Consider the following 21,404-nt stretch of genomic DNA (forward strand, 5'->3'; position numbering starts at 1 on the left):
GTAGGGTTAAGAAAAATTAACAACCAATCAGATGTTGAACTGTCAGAATATAACTCTGGATCTCTTGAAGGACACACTAGTTAGTCAGAAATGACCCTGAACATCATCTAGTAGGTTCAGAGAAAGGCCTGGGTGGGAGACAACCCAGCTGATGAGAAGTGAGACAAGAATGATGCAAGTGAGAAGATGAGAATAAAAAAAGGGCAAGTAACCAAGAGAGTGATAAGCTTATTCCATTCATTCTTGACAAATAGAGAGTGATAAGCATATTCCATTCATTCTTGACAAATAGAGAGTGATAAGTTTATTCTATTCATTCTTGACAAATAGAGAGTGATAAGTTTATTCTATTCATTAGAGACAAATAGAGTGATAAGCGTATTCCATTCATTAGAGACAAATAGAGAGTGATAAGCGTATTATATTCATTAGAGACAAATAGAGAGTGATAAGCGTATTCTATTCATTAGAGACAAATAGAGAGTGATAAGCGTATTCTATTCATTAGAGACAAATAGAGAGTGATAAGCGTATTATATTCATTAGAGACAAATAGAGAGTGATAAGCTTATTCTATTCATTAGAGACAAATAGAGAGTGATAAGCGTATTATATTCATTAGAGACAAATTGTGAGTGATAAGTTTATTCTATTCATTAGAGACAAATAGAGAGTGATAAGCGTATTATATTCATTAGAGACAAATAGAGAGTGATAAGCGTATTATATTCATTAGAGACAAATAGAGAGTGATAAGCGTATTCTATTCATTCTTGACAAATAGAGAGTGATAAGCTTATTCTATTCATTCTTGACAAATAGAAAGTGATAAGCTTATTCTATTCATTCTTGACAAATAGAGAGTGATAAGCTTATTCTATTCATTAGAGACAAATAGAGGGTGATACGTTTATTCTATTCAATCTTGACAAATAGAGAGTGATAAGCGTATTGTATTCATTAGAGACAAATAGAGAGTGATAAGCTTATTCTATTCATTCTTGACAAATAGAGAGTGATAAGCTTATTCTATTCATTAGAGACAAATAGAGAGTGATAAGCTTATTCTATTCATTCTTGACAAATAGAGAGCGATAAGCTTATTCCATTCATTAGAGACAAATAGAGAGTGATAAGTTTATTCAATTCATTCTTGACAAATAGAGAGTGATAAGCTTATTCTATTCATTCTTGACAAATAGAGAGTGATAAGCTTATTCTATTCATTAGAGACAAATAGAGAGTGATAAGTTTATTCTATTCATTCTTGACAAATAGAGAGTGATAAGCTTATTCTATTCATTAGAGACAAATAGAGAGTGATAAGCTTATTCTATTCATTCTTGACAAATAGAGAGTGATAAGCTTATTCTATTCATTAGAGACAAATAGAGAGTGATAAGCTTATTCTATTCATTAGAGACAAATAGAGAGTGATAAGCTTATTCTATTCATTAGAGACAAATAGAGAGTGATAAGCTTATTCTATTCATTAGAGACAAATAGAGAGTGATAAGCGTATTATATTCATTAGAGACAAATAGAGAGTGATAAGCGTATTATATTCATTCTTGACAAATAGAGAGTGATAAGCTTATTCTATTCATTCTTGACAAATAGAGAGTGATAAGCTTATTCTATTCATTAGAGACAAATAGAGAGTGATAAGCTTATTCTATTCATTAGAGACAAATAGAGAGTGATAAGCTTATTCTATTCATTCTTGACAAATAGAGAGTGATAAGCGTATTATATTCATTAGCGACAAATAGAGCGTGATAGACAATGGGCTTGAAATCTGAGGGGTTCCGATACTGCACCAGGAGGTATCCCTGAGCCAACAAAAACTGAAAAAAGTAATAAAATAAAACAAAAAGTGGTGTAAGGTCTTTCATGGTGAAATCCCATGATACAACTGGAACAGTTCTAAGAATAATTGAAGGAAAAATTCCGAAGAATGAAAATACATGATGAAATATGCTTTATATGTAATTGGGTCGGCGATCGTCACAATAAAATTCTCAAGTGTCATTCAAAATGACATTCGGTGAAATCTATGGATAGGAGATATGGTTGAGATCACCCTCGCAGTATCATACCTGGTAGTATAGTTCCTGTAAAACAATATTTTGTTAGCTCTATAGCCCTTCAAAATTATGCCTGTTAAACTATATTGAGCTCCCGAGTGGCACAGCGATCTAAGGCACTGCATCTCAGTGCTTGAGGTGTCGCTACAGAACCCGGTTCAATTGCAGGCTGCATCACAACCGGCTGTGATTGGAAGTCTCATAGAGCAGAACACAATTGGCCCAGCGTCGTCCGGGTTAGGGTTTGGCCGGACTAGGCCGTCATTGTAAATAAGAATTTGTTCTAAACTGCCTTGCCTAGTTAAATAAATAAAAATATATATATTAAAGATTGACAGGTGATGAAATTTGAAGAGAGCCAAGAGTGAGTTGAACTGACATACTTGTTGGTAAGTGAAAACTATATAATATACAAAACCCCACTCCGATCTGCTCCCTTACTCTCAGAACGTCTTAGAGTAGCAGTGCTGATCTACGATCAGTATTGCCTTTAGATCACAATAAATAAGATTACATGGGAAAAGGAAAAGGTGGACAGCTAGTCAGTTGTCCAACTGAATGTATTTAACTGAAATGTGTCTTCTGCATTCAACCCAACCCCTCTGAATCAGAGAGGTGCGGGGTGCTGCCTTAATAGACATCCACGTCTTCAGCGCCTCTGGGAACAGTGGGTTAACTGCCTTGCCATAGAACGACAGATTTTTACATGGACATCAGAGATCTGATCCTGGATCAATACTTCTCGAGACACTTTATGAACACTGGCCCAGGTGTAGCCTTGTGGCATGGAATGGACCGAATATATACTTAATTCATTTTGGCATTTCACATTCTTTTCCACTATTATTTGCCACGGGAAAGAAAATAAACACAAGACGCTCTCGTGAACAAAGAAGGAAATGTCACACTTTTCACGAGAGACTGTTTACTCCTTACTCATACCGGTGACAGAAAGAGTTGAAGCTCCCTAAGTCTTTTAATTGTTTCCATGGACCTAATGTGATTGCTGATTTTCCCTCTTACTGAGCTCTTTACTAATTAGAGGTGCAGATTAAAATTCTCATCAAACTGATTAAAAATTGATTGGGTAAAATAGAACATGTCCATTGTCTGTTTGGCAACATCAGCTTTTCAATTAATCTTCAATTCATCTAAATTCATCTAAATTAGTCACACTAATTATTTTTCAGGTCAACACAAAAAAAGTGGCAGATGATAAATATGTGGCCGAGAAGACCGTTCCTCGTTTATATCATTAGCATTCACATTCCTACAACATTTTTATTTCAAAGACTTCAGACAATATCTGAGATTCAAGTGAATATTAATCAAACAGAGAAATCAAACGTGTCTGCTTGGTATATGCACAGCAGCTGTAAAAATAAATAAATAAATAAAAATAGACCAAAAAAAAGAGCAACACTGCTTCCTGACAGTAGACAAAGTGTGAAGAACAAAAAGCGTCCGGACTCCAGACCTGGGTTCAAATACTATTTGAAATCATTTCAAGTACTTTAGCTGAGCTTGACTGAGCCTGCCTGTTGCAATGGAATCAATAGAAAAATCCCAAACTGCAAATCTCACCCACCAAGCACTCTAGGCAGGCTAATGCAAACGCTCAAAGTATTTTAAAGATTTCAAATCGATTTTGAACCCAGGACTGCCGGACTCGAGCCAAAATGGCGTAGGCGAGGCAAATCAACAAATTGTGTAGGCAGGAAATATTAGGGAGCAGAGGAGCCAGATGTGATCCAAGACATAGATCATAGATAAAAGGTTGCAGCAGAAGGCGACAGAGGAAACAGAATAACATTTGAGATTGAGGAGAGCCAGGGGGATCAGATTAGAAAAGAAAATGGCTATAAGGTTGTAGATGAGGCAGCTCCAAGCAACAGCAAAAAAAAGATGTCCAGCTTTTTTAGGCCCTGGCGAAAAACAGAATATGGGAGAAGAGATGTACACATCGGGAGGTTAAGCACGGGAGGTTAAGGAAAGCTCCTGAAGATTGATTTTGAAAGCTGAAACAATGAATGGAAAGAAAGAGGAGATGGAGGTAAAGCAGGAGAGAGAGAATCTAATTGCTTACAGACCCGGGTGGGCTGTTAAATTAAATTAAGGAGATGATGGACAGAACAAGTTAGGGAGAGGGGACTGATGGACAGCAGAGAGAGAAAGGGAGAACAGAGAAAGGTAGAAAAATAAATACCTAATAATAGTCGACTGGTTCCACTCTCACATTCAGGAAGAGGACTGCAAAGAGGTGTGTAATTGAACAAACACGGATAGTTGAGAATTAAGTACTGGCGCATTACACACCGAAATAATTCACACTTGGTGAAAGGCTGTTCAGTCCCAGGAGTACATGAGGTGCGTTTTTAGAATAGAATGTCATCGTTGAGAACTCTTTCTCTTACCCTCAGCCAGTTCCACATGTTTTATGTGTTTCAGAGCTGACACCTGCATCAGCTGATCAAGAGCTTGATGATGAGTTGACCAATTGAATCAGTGAATCAGTGAACCAATGAATCAAGTATGCTTGTACTGGAATACATCAAGTAAGTGGAACTGGAGCTGGAGAGATTTGAGAAACACTAGGTTAATACAACCTACTAGGAAAGTGGTCTTCAGTGCACTTGTCAAGCTTTCAGCAGGAACAAATTGAGTCATGAGAGACATAAGGCAAATGTAGAGCAGACTGTAGTCCTTTTAGAAAAAGCCATAGCAGACCTGTGTGTGGTGCATGTAGAAAGCACTTTAGAGAAGGTGTTCAGATTACAGTAAATCCAGCACCGTTCAGGGAGCCTTTTAAAGGAATCGCCATCTCGCCCAAACCTCCTAATATGAAACCTGAGACTGCATAAGGCTGTCTGGAACATCATGCATCACAGCACGTGGTCAAGGGAAGCAGTTGTTGTGTTAAGCTATCGGAAGGGAAGCATTTGTTGTGGTGTGCTTTCAGAAGGGAAGCATTTGTTGTGGTGTGCTTACGGAAGGGAAGCATTTGTTGTGGTGTGCTTACGGAAGGGAAGCATTTGTTGTGGTGTGCTTACGGAAGGGAAGCATTTGTTGTGGTGTGCTTACGGAAGGGAAGTATTTGTTGTGGTGTGCTTTCGGAAGGGAAGCATTTGTTGTGGTGTGCTACCGGAAGGGAAGCAGCTGTTGCAGTGTACTACCGGAAGGGAAGCAGCTGGAAGGGAAGCAGCTGTTGTGGTGTGCTATTGGAAGGGAAGCAGCTGGAAGGGAAGCAGCTGTTGCAGTGTGCTACCGGAAGGGAAGCAGCTGTTGTGGTGTGCTATTGGAAGGGAAGCAGCTGGAAGGAAAGCAACTGTTGCAGTGTGCTATCGGAAGGGAAGCAGCTGTTGTGGTGTGCTATTGGAATGGAAGCAGGTACAGGGAGAACATTTAATAAATAACGGGCATGAAACAGGACAGGAACAGCGTCTGGACAGGGGACAAAGTAACGACATCAATGCAGACACAGGGAACAAACAGAGGAAACAGACAGATAAAAGGGAGGCAATCAAATAATGCTGGAGTTCAGGTGGGTCCAATGAGGCGCAGGTGCGCGTAACGAAGGGGATAGGTGTGCGTAATGATAGGCAGTCTGGCACCCTCGAGCGCAGGAGAGGGAGAGCGGGAGCAGGCATGACAGCAGGTGCTGTTGGTGTGCTATCGGATGGGAAGCAGCTGTTGTTGGTGTGCTATCGGATGGGAAGTAGGTGTTGTTGGTGTGCTATCGGAAGGGAAGCAGCTGTTGCGGTGTGCTATCGGATGGGAAGCAGCTGTTGCGGTGTGCTATCGGATGGGAAGCAGCTGTTGCGGTGTGCTGTCTGAAGGGAAGCAGCTGTTGTTGGTGTGCTGTCTGAAGGGAAGCTCCTGTTGCGGTGTGTTATCGGAAGGGAAGCCGCTGTTGCGGTGTGCTATCGGAAGGGAAGCAGCTGTTGTTGGTGTGCTGTCTGAAGGGAAGCAGCTGTTGTTGGTGTGCTGTCTGAAGGGAAGCAGCTGTTGCAGTGTGCTATCGGAAGGGAAGTAGGTGTTGTTGGTGTGCCATCGGAAGGGAAGCAGCTGTTGTTGGTGTGCTGTCTGAAGGGAAGCAGCTGTTGCAGTGTGCTATCGGAAGGGAAGCAGCTGTTGTTGGTGTGCTGTCTGAAGGGAAGCAGCTGTTGCAGTGTGCTATCGGAAGGGAAGTAGGTGTTGTTGGTGTGCCATCGGAAGGGAAGCAGCTGTTGTTGGTGTGCTGTCTGAAGGGAAGCAGCTGTTGCAGTGTGCTATCGGAAGGGAAGCAGCTGTTGTTGGTGTGCTGTCTGAAGGGAAGCAGCTGTTGCAGTGTGCTATCGGAAGGGAAGCAGCTGTTGTTGGTGTGCCATCGGAAAGGAAGCTCCTGTTGCGGTGTGCTATCGGATGGGAAGCAGCTGTTGCGGTGTGCTATCGGAAGGGAAGCCGCTGTTGTTGGTGTGCTGTCTGAAGGGAAGCAGCTGTTGCGATGTGCTATCGGAAGGGAAGCCGCTGTTTCAGTGTGCTGTTGGAAGGGAAATAACTACAAGTGATAAACACATCAATCTGTTTTGCGGTTTCGGAGTCCACCGAACTGTTAATAGCGATAGGTTGTGAAATTTGTAAAAGGAAATGGAAATTGCATTGAGATCGATCCCTAATTTTGCTTCCATGCTGTTATATTACTTGGTTGCTACACTCATCAGAACAAATGTACAAGAAATGTGTTGGGTCTTGTTGTTGTCCAGCAGTTCTCCACAACGGGCTTTCTTAGTTAAAACCCGTAGGGAAGCGGGCCGAGATGAAATCCCAGGCAGACGAATAAAAGAGTTTGCATATGAACTGAGCATACCACTGATTTACATTCTTAACCTACATTCTTAATCTTTACAAGAGGGCATCGTTCCTGATGAATTAAAATAACTTACAGTGGTCCCCTTAACAAGAAATTAAGCCACCCTCTATCAGTGAAATATGGCATATCTCACTAACTGAGCAAAGTAGCTTAGAGCTTGATCACTGGATGGGCTCTGACTGATGTCCTACCCCAGATTAACACCCAGCAGTAGGGATGTCTACTAGGCCGAACAACAACGCATTGTCTGGCAGATCTAGGTAACTAAAGAGCTCTTCAAGTCGAGGGATAAGAATGGTTCCATCTGCTCCCTGGGGACCACTGACTTGAGTAAAGCGTTTGACCGTGTCTGTCACAACCTCGCCCTCATCAGGATGTTAGACCTTGGGCTACAACCATCACTCGCCAGATGGATAGGCAACTTCCTCTCTAATAGACCCCAGGTGGTGAGGAATCATGCTGTGTCAGTTTACATTGTGGCCTAACTCAAAGAACTCTGTTTGGTCTGCTGATCTATCATGGTGTGCTGTCGGACAGTGTCAGTATAATGTATCTTGTGGCATACCTCAAGAAACTCTGCTTGGTCCGCTAATCTTTATTGCATACATCAACGGTCCAGCCAGGCAAACAGCAGTCAAGGAATGGACGTTTGTGGATTACCTTACTAGAAACCAGAACACTAACAACACCTTCCAACATTCAAGAAAACCTGTCTGACCTGGAAACGTGGTCAGTGGGGAGACACATGGTTCTGCACCCTTTGAAGTGCAAAGTGCTCCACGTGCACTCCATCAAGTCACCACCCAAACTACCACCCCTTTCAACTAACAAAACAGAACTCCAGAATGTAGATCCTAGGAATCTTCATCCATGGCAATCGAAGATGGACAACACAGGTTGAGCACATCGGTGAAAAGGCCAGCCGACGCCTGTTCATCCAGTAATGCCTTAAACACTTCCACATCCCCAAGGAGAACCTGGTAACGGTATTCACCACCTACATCCGACCACCAGTGGAATATGCTGGCTTAGCCAAGAGAGTCCAGAGAAGAGCTGTGCCAAGGTGTATTGGCACAGACTACACCTCCCACTCAGACGCAGCAAACTGGACCTACCAGCACTACACACATGCAGATAATGTCTCTCAAGATCCTTCGTAAGATCTCTTATAGAATCTGATCCCTACCGCCATATGCTCCCACTGTTTGTTTACACCTGACCCACTCCAACGATCGTCTGTTTGTTTACACCTGACCCACTCCAACGATCGTCTGTTTGTTTACACCTGACCCACTCCAACGATCGTCTGTTAGTTTACACCAGACCCACTCCTCAACGATCATCTGTTAGTTTACACCAGACCCACTCCTCAACGATCATCTGTTAGTTTACACCAGACCCACTCCTCAACGATCATCTGTTAGTTTACACCAGACCCACTCCTCAACGATCATCTGTTAGTTTACACCAGACCCACTCCTCAACGATCATCTGTTAGTTTACACCTGACCCACTCCTCAACGATCGTCTGTTAGTTTACACCAGACCCACTCCTCAACGATCATCTGTTAGTTTACACCAGACCCACTCCTCAACGATCATCTGTTAGTTTACACCAGACCCACTCCTCAACGATCATCTGTTAGTTTACACCAGACCCACTCCTCAACGATCATCTGTTAGTTTACACCAGACTGCTCCTCAATGATCAACTGGTACACACTTACAAAAAAAAATAAAAGGGTTCTTCGCTGTCCCCATTAGGATAACTCTTTGGAGGACCCTTTTTTGGTTCCAGGTAGAACCCTTTTCACAGAGAATTCTACATGGGAAAAGGGTTCTACCTGGAACCAAAAAGGGTTAAATCTGGAACCAAAATGTGTTCAGCTGAAGCACCCTTTTGGAACCCTTTTTTCTAAGAGTTGTGAGGGCATTTTCTGTTAAACCTTACTAACGCTTGTGTACTAAAATATCCTTCTTTAAACCTAGGCATTGGGATTGAGATTGTTAAAGAAACTAACTCATATGATAGAAAACTGTGTGTGTATTAATAAAAGGCCTGTTCTAACTGTTCCCTGTGTGTGTAGAATGACCCCATGATGTTTGGGCGCTCAGCCAAGAGTTGACAGAAACTAACTGGTTCCTCTTAGCTTAACTGGTGTTATATTCTGCACACCAGTGATAGAGCTGTTGTTCTGTTTGGAGCCTGTTTCTGGTCGAAAGGTTCTGTAGGGGTAGGACATACAGTGGCAGGAAAAAGTATGTGAACCTTTTGGAATTACCTGGATTTCTGCATAAATTGGTCATATAATTTAGACAAACATCAGTAGACAAACACAGTCTGCTCAAACTAATAACACACAAACAATTATACATGTTCATGTCTTTACTAAACACACGTGTAAACGTTCACAGTGTAGGGTGGAAAAAGTATGTGAACGCTTGGATTTAATAACTGGTTGACCCTCCTTTGGCAGCAATAAATTCAACCAAATGTTTTCTGTAGTTGCGGATCAGACCTGCGCAACGGTCAGGAGGAATTTTGGACCATTCATATTTACCATTTTCATCTTTCTGTTTCAGTTCAGCAATATTCTTGAGATGTCTGGTGTGAACCGCTCTCGAGGTCATGCCAGAGCATTTTAAATCAGGTTAAGGTCAGGACTTTGACTGGCCCACTCCAGAAGGCTTATTTTCTTCTTCTGAAGCCATTCTGTTGTTGATTTACTTCTGGGTTTGGGGTTGTTGTCCTGTTGCATCACCCAACTTCAGTTGAGCTTCAATTGGCGGACAGATAGCCTTACATTCTCCTGCAAAATGTCTTGATAAACTTGGGAATTAATTTTTTCCGTCGATGATAGCAAGCTGTCCAGGCCCTGAGGCAGCAAAGCAGCCCCAAACCATGATGCTCCCTCCACCATACTTGTAAGTTGGGATGAGGTTTTGATGTTGGTGTGCTGTACCTTTTTTCTCCATACATAGTGTTGTGTGTTCCTTCCAAACAACTCAACTTTAGTTTAATCTGTCCACAGAATATTTTGCCAGAAGCGCTGTGGAACATCCAGGTGATCTTTTGCGAACTTCAGACAATGCGGCAATGTTTTTTTTGGACAGCAGTGGCTTCTTCTGTGGTGTCCTCCCATGAACACCATTCTTGTTTAGTGTTTTACATATAGTATCGTAGACTCATCAACAGAGATGTTAGCATGTTCCAGAGATTTCTGTAAGTCTTTAGCTGACACACTAGGATTCTTCTTAACCTCATTGAGAATTCTGCGCTGTGCTCTTGCAGTCATCTTTGCAGGACGGCCACTCCTAGGGAGAGTAGCAACAGTTCTGAACTTTCTCCATTTATAGACAATTTGTCTTACCATGGACTGATGAACATCAAGGCTTTTAGAGATACTTTTGTAACCCTTTCCAGCTTTATGCAAGTCAACATTTCTTAATCTTAGGTCTTCTGAGATCTCTTTTGTTCGAGGCATGGTTCACATCAGGCAATGCTTCTTGCGAATAGCAAACTCAAATTTGTGAGTGTTTTTTAGGGGACAGGGCAGCTCTAAACAACATCTCCAATCTCATCTCATTGATTGGACTCCAGGTTAGCTGACTCCAATTTGCTTTTGGAAAAGTCATTAACCCCAGGGTTCGCATACTTTTTCCAACCTACACTGTGAATGTTTAAATAATGTATTCAATATAGACAAGAAAAATACAACAATTTGTGTGTTATTAGTTTAAGCACACTGTGTTTGTCTATTGTTGTGACTAAGATGAAGATCAGATCAAATTTTATAACTAATTTATGCAGAAATCCAGGTAATTTCAAAGGGGTTCACATACTTTTTCTTTCCACTGTATATACTTTTGGCCGACACTCAAAGGCGCTTACTTGCTCAACTTGGGGGAACCGTTGGAGTGATGGAGTGATGTCTGCAGTGAGTGATGTCTGGAGTGAGTGATGTCTGCAGTGACATCCTGTAACTTTGGCACTTATTGTCCTCACTCAGTTGCGACAGACTGAGAAAACCTTTTCATTATAGTCTGTACCCCGTAACCCAGTTTTGTCTCTCCTTCTGTACACACATACATAAGATCACGTGTTTTGCAGATGCTTGCATAAGATAGCTTAACTCTACAAGGCTTCCGTACTCTTTGTGCGGGGTGCTTTCACTCCCATTCACTTGTGGGTGGTGCGACCAGACTCCTTATTATAATACCTTTTTAATAAAAGTAATACCTAGATTGATTGTTGACTTTGCCTCTCCTCATTATTTGTTAAAAGTAGAATTTCCTCCACATAGTTTGTGAAACCCTGGCCTACATACACTACACCCAGACTGGAACTGAATGTTTCCTTTGCAATGCCATCCCAGCCATGGTTGGCCTGCTGTTTATCTTGAATATTATTGTTCTATTTTCATCTTTCCTTGGCTTCATCTGTTCTTATTGTGTTTGAGTTGGAATATAAAAATTGGGCAATTCTAATGTAAATTGTTCTCACAATTCAGCATGTTGCTGCCACTTGTGTTCTGTAAAAAAAAAACAGTTAAAAAATAATTATTTCTGTCACAGGGTTGTCCTTTGTCGCGTCTTGAGTTGTCCCAGTGGTTATCATACAGGTGCAGGTCAGGTGTGATTCACCAGAGCAGAACTACAGTATGATCATCCTATAGGGCTTTGTTCAGAAAGTTTAAAAAAAAGAGCAGCCTGGCTCCCATCTTGATTAGTTATTGATGTACTCACACTACACTTTGATCCTCATTTACTAAAGGCTGCACCTGTTCTTCTCAAGGAGGAATGAAAGCTAAAAATAAATTGGCTTTATAAACCCGTAATGTAAAGTTCTAATCAATGACTTTATAAACCCTTAATGTAAAGTTTTAATCAATTACTTTATAAACCCATAATGTAAAGTTCTAATTAATGACTTTATAAACCTGTAATGTAAAAGTTCTTATTCTTCTTTTGATTTTTTTTCTACCTTATTTCACTACAATCTGATAATGATTCTCTTACTCAAAATCACTAGTGCAAACTTTTACTTTGTACGAATTCAAAACGCACAGTATAGTTAATAAGGTCCTCATCGACCCCATTCCAGTTAAGTGACCAAACGAGAGGGTGAAACAGAAGAACAGGTCAGGACAAAGAGAGGCACACTCAAAGATCCAGTCTAAGACAGTTTTAAATTCACCATATCCAACCACACACTATATTTACCCTGACGAGATAGATAAACAACAACAACATAAGGCAGTCAAAGGGCACACATTTCCTGAATTCTTAACCAGCTGAGCACAATTGTGTGTCTTGCAAATCTCGCCCCCAGAGTTTATGTAACCCAAGTAATTACGATGCAGCACATTTTATCTCCTCCGGTTTCAATGCACACCCTAAAATGCTTCATTATGTGGACTCTGACAGTGGGTTGCTCTAGGCAATGTTTTTTTATGACACACTGTTTATCTAATGTGATTTATTCTCCTCATTTGGGTCCATTTGGGTAGCCTTTTCTGCCTTCATTCGGTAATGTCTTTTTCGACAGGTCTAGAGCTATTCGTATGAATACGTACAGTGGATCTCAAGTTGCATACAGTAGGATGTCACTGTTTGGGGTTTTAGGCTGGGTTTCTGTACAAGCACTTTGTGACATCTACTGATGTAAAAACAAATGTTTAAAACAAAAAGGGCTTTATAAATCAATTAGATTGATTGATGACTAGTAGACAAAGTTGTGGTATTATATTTATTCTCTACATTAATTGTAGGTAAGAGGTGAGAACATTATTCCTTTTCTACAGCAATTACCTTTTCAGTAGGTTTAGGCATGGCATAATGGCATCTACAAAAGGAAAACGTGTATTGTTGTTTTAGATGACTCTCGTACACACCCTTCTACTGTAACAATTTGCTCTCACACCTTTTTATGTACACTTTGCTCTATTGACATTGTATTACCATGTTGTGGCGTGTTTAGTATTTGCTACGGCGTTGAGAGGATGTGGTTGTTAAAACTAATGATGCCAGGACTGTTCCACCATCCACTTGTGTAAAACTGCTGAACCGGATTACAAAGTGATTACTAAATGAACAACATGTGATACAATGTTGTTATTACAGTGTTGTAGTCATGTATCACGTATCGCACCTAGTCCCTGTTTAGTGCACTACTTTTGACTCCGTGAGCCCTGATCCATAACAGTTTCAGTATAGGGGGAATAGGGAGTCATTTGTAATGCACGCTCAATCCCGTGCCATGTTTCATCAACATCCATTTACAAAAGTTCCGTGTAAACACTGTTTCATTTCAGAACTGGAGAACTACAGTGTGTATGCCTGACGGACAACCTTAAGGTTCAGCTTATTCTTTTTCCCTCTACCTCACTCTTAGTTCTTTGTCCAGAATTCGCCCTCACTGACTGTAATCAATCAAGGACTTGAGTCACTCCCGGGCACTCAGTCCCCACTCATCACTCCTCTGACACTCTGTCCGTCACATGCCAACACTAGAGGAGAATGGGGAGGACAACTTCAGTCTGTGTCCAAAATGGCACCTTGTTCCCTTTTAGTGCTTTACGTTTGTTCACAGCCTTTAGTTGATTTTCTTTCCAAATGGTACTATAAATGTAATGTCTATGTTTCCTTAAGATGAATAGTTGTATTTTTCCAGACAGAATTGAGAAGTTGAGGGTATCTTGGTCAATGTGATTGTAAACAGGTATTACAACCACCATCCACCATCTGGGTTGTGCCTCTACTTTCATTTTTTGGGGGGGATTGGATACACCAGCTTTATCTTAGTCAACAGGCCGGAAGTTTAACATTGCTGCTGTGTTGGGAAAATGCATGTTTAAAAAAAAAACATGTTCAAAATGGTGAAATTAAGCTAAATTACATTTCATTTGTACTAATGCACCTGTTCCCTAATCTAGAAAATATGTGAAGAACAAATATTGAATATCATCATGGGGTTACCAAATAAAACACAAATAAATGTGTCCCTCTTCCAGAAGAGTCCTGTTGTCTCTCACTAGAACCAACTCAGCGGTACTGTTTTTGCACCTGTTACCAGTGAGTACAAGGCTCAGTTCAACATCTCTGTTTCTCTGGACCTCTAGGGTCTGGGCGAAGACTCCCACTTCTCTGCTGATGCAACACCACTTTGCACGTCATGTTTGTTGACATCAGTTGGTATGGTAACAGCAGCTGTACATACACAGTACAGTATTGGATGCAAAACACTGTGAAGCAATCCCTAATGACACCCTATTCCTTATATAGTGCACTACTTTTGACCAATAGTGGTCTATGTAGGGAATAGGATGTCATTTGTGACGCAGTTGTCCATCTTAGCACCACCTCCAACCCCACAGGTTAGGCAGCACTACATCCCCCTGATTGGAGCCCTCATCCCACCATTGCACATCAGGGGGAAGTTGTTCCATTCTTCTTCAGGCTCCCATCTTGTTTTTTGGGGGACAGTGAAGTGAGCTGTCATTCTCTGTTAGAAGTGTTTCTCTTACCCATAACTCACTTGACAGTAGCACAGTGTCCTTGACTTGTGTAATCCCCTCTAGAAAAGGTCTAACTACCATAAATACCTTATCCCTCTCTCTCCCTCTCCCTGCCAACTGTATAGTGTATTGATTCTGTATTGTAGATTTATTCTTCTCACCATGCTTTGTAAATATAATAATATATTACTTACAATCGTGTGTGCATATATTTTACGTATGGGTGGCCCCAGGAATCTAACCCACAACCCTGGCCATGCAAACGCCATGCTCTACCAACTGAGACCATGATTTAACATACACCACATGGCTGTGGGCTGGGTTCCGGTTCACTAATATACCAACGCAAGGCTTTGTCTCCCTAGGGGAGGAGAAGCAGTGATCCATTCATCTTAAATATATTCTCAGCCAGCTCTGCCCAAGACTTCCACCTTTGAATGTTTCATTAGTCCTCATCCATAACACTGGATGCATTCGGTAAGAAAAATCGTGAACTTCCAGAAAAAAAACGGCACCATGTTCTTGGAAATCTAAGATATTAAACCCAGCTGCTGACTTCTGTGTCTTTCAGAAAGCGAGCAGATCAGGACTTCAGAGGTCTCTCTCTCTCTCTGTCACTGACAGCTTGATTTGAAGAACAAAACTGTAACAACAAGCAATTTTTGGTACTGATGACAGCTATCATCTTTGTTGTCAAGTCAACACAACGCTTGAGGGGTTCGATTTAAAGCCCTTAATCTCTGTAAATCTCTCCGTGACAGATTTCCCTACTGAATTCTCACTGTCAGAGTGTCATCATTCTTTTCAGTGGTTGGTTGGCGCATAGATAACTATCCAAGAAAATCACAATGATAAGTTATGCTAACTTATACACATACCAGACAGTACTATATCTGTGCTGGTTATTGGTGACATTATGACATATTTCACTTCTGTTCTGATTTTACACAGAGAAAATATTACTATGGCTATCTTATTCCTACAAGTAAAGCAACATTAATCGATTATTTTCATCCACCTGAAATCTTCTCCGTTCGTACAATATTACATTTTTGATAAAGTGTCAAAATGATTTGGCAGAAAAAAAAACCTCCACCAATCACGTACATCAGTTTTTGTTCATTTCTTTGGTCACATATTACTGGTGTGTCTTGCAAAAATCCGTTCGAAAACACTTTATTTTAGAGTGGTGGTACATAGCTTACATAAAGCATTCGTAAAGCCTTTATATCAATAACTGAAAGTCAATAACTGAAACCCAGACATGGGATAACAGAAAAACTTGGCTTTCTGATCAACAAGCAATGCACATATACATTCAACATTCATTCAGCCTCATTTCTCTTTTCAATTGTTTGTCATCGGGCCCATCCATCCATGACAGCTGTTAATAAACATGGAAACTAGAATCTCTTCCCACTGCTGCATTTCAATAACGCTGGATTGATTGATGACAACAGCCTGATATCTCCCAGCCTGCAATCAAACTAGTCTCCTATCTAGACCCTGATGTGTCCCTCCTCCCCAATGGTGAGATTGCCAATTATTTCCCTAGTTACCCTAGGCTGACCAGGCTGGACCTATATTTTCATCTGATTGAAATACTCATGTCAAATGTCCCCCACTCTCCTTTGCCGTTCTGGAATCTGATTGGCTTCTGCCCCTGCTGAGGTGCCGCAGACCATTCTGAGGATGAATTAAAAGCAGATGATAGCTCCAGAGCTTCTACAATGTTTACACCTGTGAAACTTCTCAGTCTCTCTGCTAGAATACCAGGTGTGGAGCAATTTCCCATGTAGGTTTTTCCACAAATGTTTCCAAATGTTAAAGTCCATAACTTTTTTAATTTTATAAGTCTGTGTGTTTATGCAACTTTTCAATTGATTCCACCAATGTTATAACTCCTCAGGGTGGTTGTCAGTGACAGAAACTCTACCACAAAAGTGTATTTTGAACAATCAAATATCTGGGCACAGCAAAGCTTCAGAGTAGGTGATCAGAGTGACTACCATACTCATGGGAAACAAGATCCCAGATGAGCCCCCATTTTGTTACATTCCCCAGCAAGAAAACCCAAAATTCTTGCTCAAACAGAAAGGGGAACTAACAAAGAGTCACTGACAACAGGCAAAGTGGAACAGGTGTGGTTTTAGGAGAGGTTCTGAAAGACACATGGAGGTGTCCACTGAAAGTTGACTAGCAACAACAACTGGGACCTAAAAGAATCCCACCATTTCGCCCACTAAATTTGCCCAATAACAGTCAAACAACATGAAAACCAACACCAAACTTAGAGACAGGAAGCAAACCAAAATGGTAGAGCAAAATGAAAACTATTAAGATCAGATAAACTTTGTCTAGAAATCGAATATGGAGAGTCAACTAAAATTGTTAACCCGCCATGTCTCTCAACACCACTGGAGCACTGGTCAAGCCACTTTTAAATAGCACCTGGGCCAGCACAGGTGAAACACCTTCTCACTGACTGGACAACCAACCAGCACATGTGTAATACATACTGACTAACGAGGTGACACCAATCGGTGCACCCCAGATGCTAACGTGCTAACAGCCAACCTCAAAATATAAATGGAAAAACCAAAGGCTATAACACACTGCTTGCATGCTAACCTGGTCTGCTAACTGCTAGATTGCCAGCTTCGGTCTGCTAACTGCTAGCTTGTTTAGCCCCGGCCTACTAACTGTTAGCTTGTTAGCATCGGCCTGCTAACTGTCTGAGTCGCCGTGTCCCCAGTCAGACCAACCACTCACTGAACCCATATGTTCACTTGGCTACGCATGCCTCTCTCTAATATCAATATGCCTTGTCCTGGCTAGTGATTACTGTCTTATTTCACTGTAGAGCCTCTAGCCCTGCTCAATATGCCTTAACCAACCATGTTGTTCCACCTCCTACATATGCGATGACATCACCTGGTTTAAACATCTCTAGAGACTCTCTCTCTCTTCATTACTCAATGCCTAGGTTTACCTCCAATGTACTCACATCCTACCCTACCTTTGTCTGTACATTATGCCTGGAATCTATGCCATCGAGCCCAGAAACCTGCTCCTTTTACTCTCTGTTCGGAACGTGCTAGACGGCCAGTTCATATAGCATTTAGCCGTACCCTTATCCTACTTATCCTCTGGTGATGTAGAAGTTCATCCAGGTCCTGCAGTGCCTAGCCCCACTCCCTAGGTGCTCTCATTTGTTGAATTCTGTAACCATAAAAGCCTTTGTTTCATGCATGTTAACATTAGAAGTCTACTCCCTAAGTTTGTTTTACACACTGCTTTAGCACACTCTGATGTCTTAGCCCGGATGTCTTAGCCATGTCTGAATCCTGGCTTAGGAAAACCACCAAAAACCCTGAAATCTCCATCGCCAACTATAACATTTTCCGCCAAGATAGAACTGTCAAAGGGGGCGGTGTTGCAATCTACTGCAAAGATAGCCTGCCGAGTTCTGTATTACTATCCAAGTCTGTACCCAAACAATTCGAACTTCTACTTCTAAAAATTCTACTTTCCAGAAAAAAAGTTTCTCACTGTTGCCGCTTGCTATAGACCTCCCTCTGCCCCCAGCTGTGCCCTCAATACCATATGTGAATTGATTGCCCCCCATCTATCCTCTGAGCTCGTGCTACGAGGTGACCTAAACTGGGACATGCTTAACACCTCGGCCATCCTACAATCTAAGCTTGATGCCCTCAATCTCACACAAATTATCAATGAACCTACCAGGTACAAATCCAAAACACGGGCACCCTCATAGATGTCATCCTAACTAACTCGCACTCCAAATACACCATCTCAGCGATCACTGCCTCATTGCCTGCATCCGTAATGGGTCTGCGACCAAACGACCACCCCTCATCACTGTCAAACACTTCTGCGAGCAGGCCTTTCTAATCGACCAGGCCGGGATATCCTGGAATGACATTGACCTCATCCCATCAGTAGATGATGCCTGGATATTCTTTAAAAGTGCCTTCATCTCCATCTTAAATAAGCATGCCCCATTCAAAAAAATGTAGAACTACAAATAGATATGGTCCTTGGTTCACTCCAGACCTGTCTGCCCTTGACCAGCACAAAAACATCCTGTGGCGTTCTGCATTAGCATTGAATAGCCCCCGTGATATGCAACTTTTCAGGGAAGTTAGGAACAAATATACACAGGCAGTTAGGAAAGCTAAGGCTAGCTTTTTCAAACAGAAATTTGCATCCTGTAGTACTAACTCAAAAATGTTCTGGGACACTGTAAAGTCCATGGAGAATAAGAGCACTTCCTCCCAGCTGCCCACTGCTCTGAGGCTAGGAAACACTGTCACCACCGATAAATCCACTATAATTGAGAATTTCAATAAGCATTTCTCTACGGCTGGCCATGCTTTCCACCTGGCTACCCCTACCCTGGTCAACTGCCCGGCACCCTCCACAGCAACCCGCCAATGACACTCTAGGCCCAAACTGCTACAGACCTATATCTATCCTACCCTGTCTTTCTAAGGTCTTCGAAAACCAAGTTAACAAACAGAATACCAACCAATTCAAAACCCACCGTACCTTCTCCGCTGTGCAATCTGGTTTCAGAGCTGGTCATGGGTGCATCTCAGCCACGCTCAATGTCCTAAACGATATCATAACCGCCATTGATAAGAGACAATACTGTGCAGCCGTATTCATCGACCTGGCCAAGGCTTTCGACTCTGTCAATCACAACATTCTTATTGGCAGACTCGACAGCCTTGGTTTCTCAAATGATTGCCTCGCCTGGTCACCAACTACTTCTCTGATAGAGTTCAGTGTGTCAAATCGGAGGGCCTGTTGTCCGGACCTCTGGCAGTCTCTATGGGGGTGCCACAGGGTTCAATTCTAGGACTGACTCTCTTCTCTGTATACATCAATGATATCGCTCTTGCTGCTGGTGATTCTCTGACACACCTCTACGCAGACGACACCATTCTGTGTACTTCTGGCCCCTCTTTTTTTAAATTACATTTTTTATTTTTTTATTTTAAATCCTACAACGTGATTTTCTGGATTTCTTTCTCATTTTGTCTGTCATAGTTGAAGTGTACCTATGATGACAATTACAGGCCTCTCTCATCTTTTTAAGTGGGAGAACTTGCACAATTGGTGGCTGACTAAATACCTTTTTGCCCCACTGTACATATGGAATGAGTAATGTAGGGTATGTAAACAAAGTGGCATAGTTAAAGTGGCTAGTGATACATGTATTACATAAAGATGCCGTAGATGATATAGGGTACAGTATATACATATGAGATGAGTAATGTAGGGTGTGTAAACATTATATTAAGTAGCATTGTTTAAAGTGGCTAGTGATATATTTTCTATCAATTTCGGACTCGGATCCCCAGCTGGACCGTGCACATCGCTCCCTTGTCCCAGTGCCTGGACCGGGCCAACGTCCTCGCCCAGTAATCATCTGTTGTCACAGTTTCAAGACCAATGATTTTATCCTGCGTGAAGCTCGAATGAGGGGCAACCTGTCACATAAAGGGCATCCATTCCGTGTATATGAGGATTATGCGCCCGATGTGGCAAAGCATCGCGCCGACTACAGAGATGTCATGACCAAACTCTACAAACTCGATCTTCGCCCAGCCTTACTCTTCCCTGCAAGACTAAGAAATACCCCGCCTTCAGGTGAGAAGATTTGTCTCTCCTCGGTTTTGGACGCAGAGAAGTTTATCCGGGATAGACACCAATCCCCCGTACAGGTTAGTGCCTTGTCATTGCGTGTTGGGTCTGCTCATGGACTCGAATCCATACTATACCATATTGGGTGAAACCGTATTAAACGGGCTCAACAAGGGCTACCGAACACGTAAGACGCTGAGCCAACCAATGGATGGCGGTCAGAGCTCTCATTTAACGTTAAATTCACTTTCATCCCGGCTGAGCTCAGAGCGATGCATATTTTTACTTCCAGGTTTGATCACTGACACCTTCGGATGGATATACTTATATTCCCCCACTTTTGTTTTGTTTCGTTATTTATTTTACAATCCTTACATTATTCTTACTACCATACCATTTATTTATTGCTTGCAGGGGACTGGAGGTGATGGTTGGGAAGGGGCAGACGCAGTGCTTATGTCTGTGTAGGTGTGCGTACATATAATTACTATTTGTACTTTATTACTATTTTCTCTTAGCATTTTAGTATTATGTATGTGTATATTTTAAATCAGTGTAGATTGTTATTCTGGGGTAGGAATGTTTGTATGTGTATGTGTGCATATGGATGTATATACATATTCTTTTTTATATATGATTTTTTTGTGTGGGTATGTATGTATATGTATATATGTGTGTATGTATATGTATAAATATTTTTATTTATTTATTTTATTTATTTAATTTATTTTTTTATGAAATACTTTATTTTTAATGGGGGGGGGGCGTTTAATTTAGCAAATCCTTGTTCCGATCTCCTGACCCACAGTATGTAAAGGTACGGCTGACTATGTCGGTTGCGGATGGTTTATTTTTTGACCGGCAGTGTTTAGCAATATAATCTTGAGGCTATATCTTGTTTAGCTCTGGGATTGACCCAGGATGACGCTTAAATGCGCAATATGTTTAAATTGCAACTTATTCTGTTTAGGTTTATTAGATGCCAATTGAACACTTTATTCGCGGGAGCCTCCTCAGTTCATATGTTAGTAGAAGTTCTAGGATAGTGAGAGGTGAACGTATAGTTGGGATTTTATTTTTGTTTTACCTCTTGTTCGAGGTCGCGCCGTGCTTTTTTGGCATCGGCCAGACAATGTGTTTATTATTTTTATTTTTCCTTTTTTTTCTCTCCTGTTTGTGCATGCCTGTTAAATGTGGGTTGATGGGGGAGGGGGGGATAAATGTTGGGGAAATTAGGGGAACAGGGTGGGAAGTAAAGGTGCCTGCAGGGGGGAGGGG

Source organism: Oncorhynchus masou, chromosome 28 (assembly GCF_036934945.1).
Source record: "Oncorhynchus masou masou isolate Uvic2021 chromosome 28, UVic_Omas_1.1, whole genome shotgun sequence".
Classification (NCBI taxonomy): Eukaryota; Metazoa; Chordata; class Actinopteri; order Salmoniformes; family Salmonidae; genus Oncorhynchus; species Oncorhynchus masou.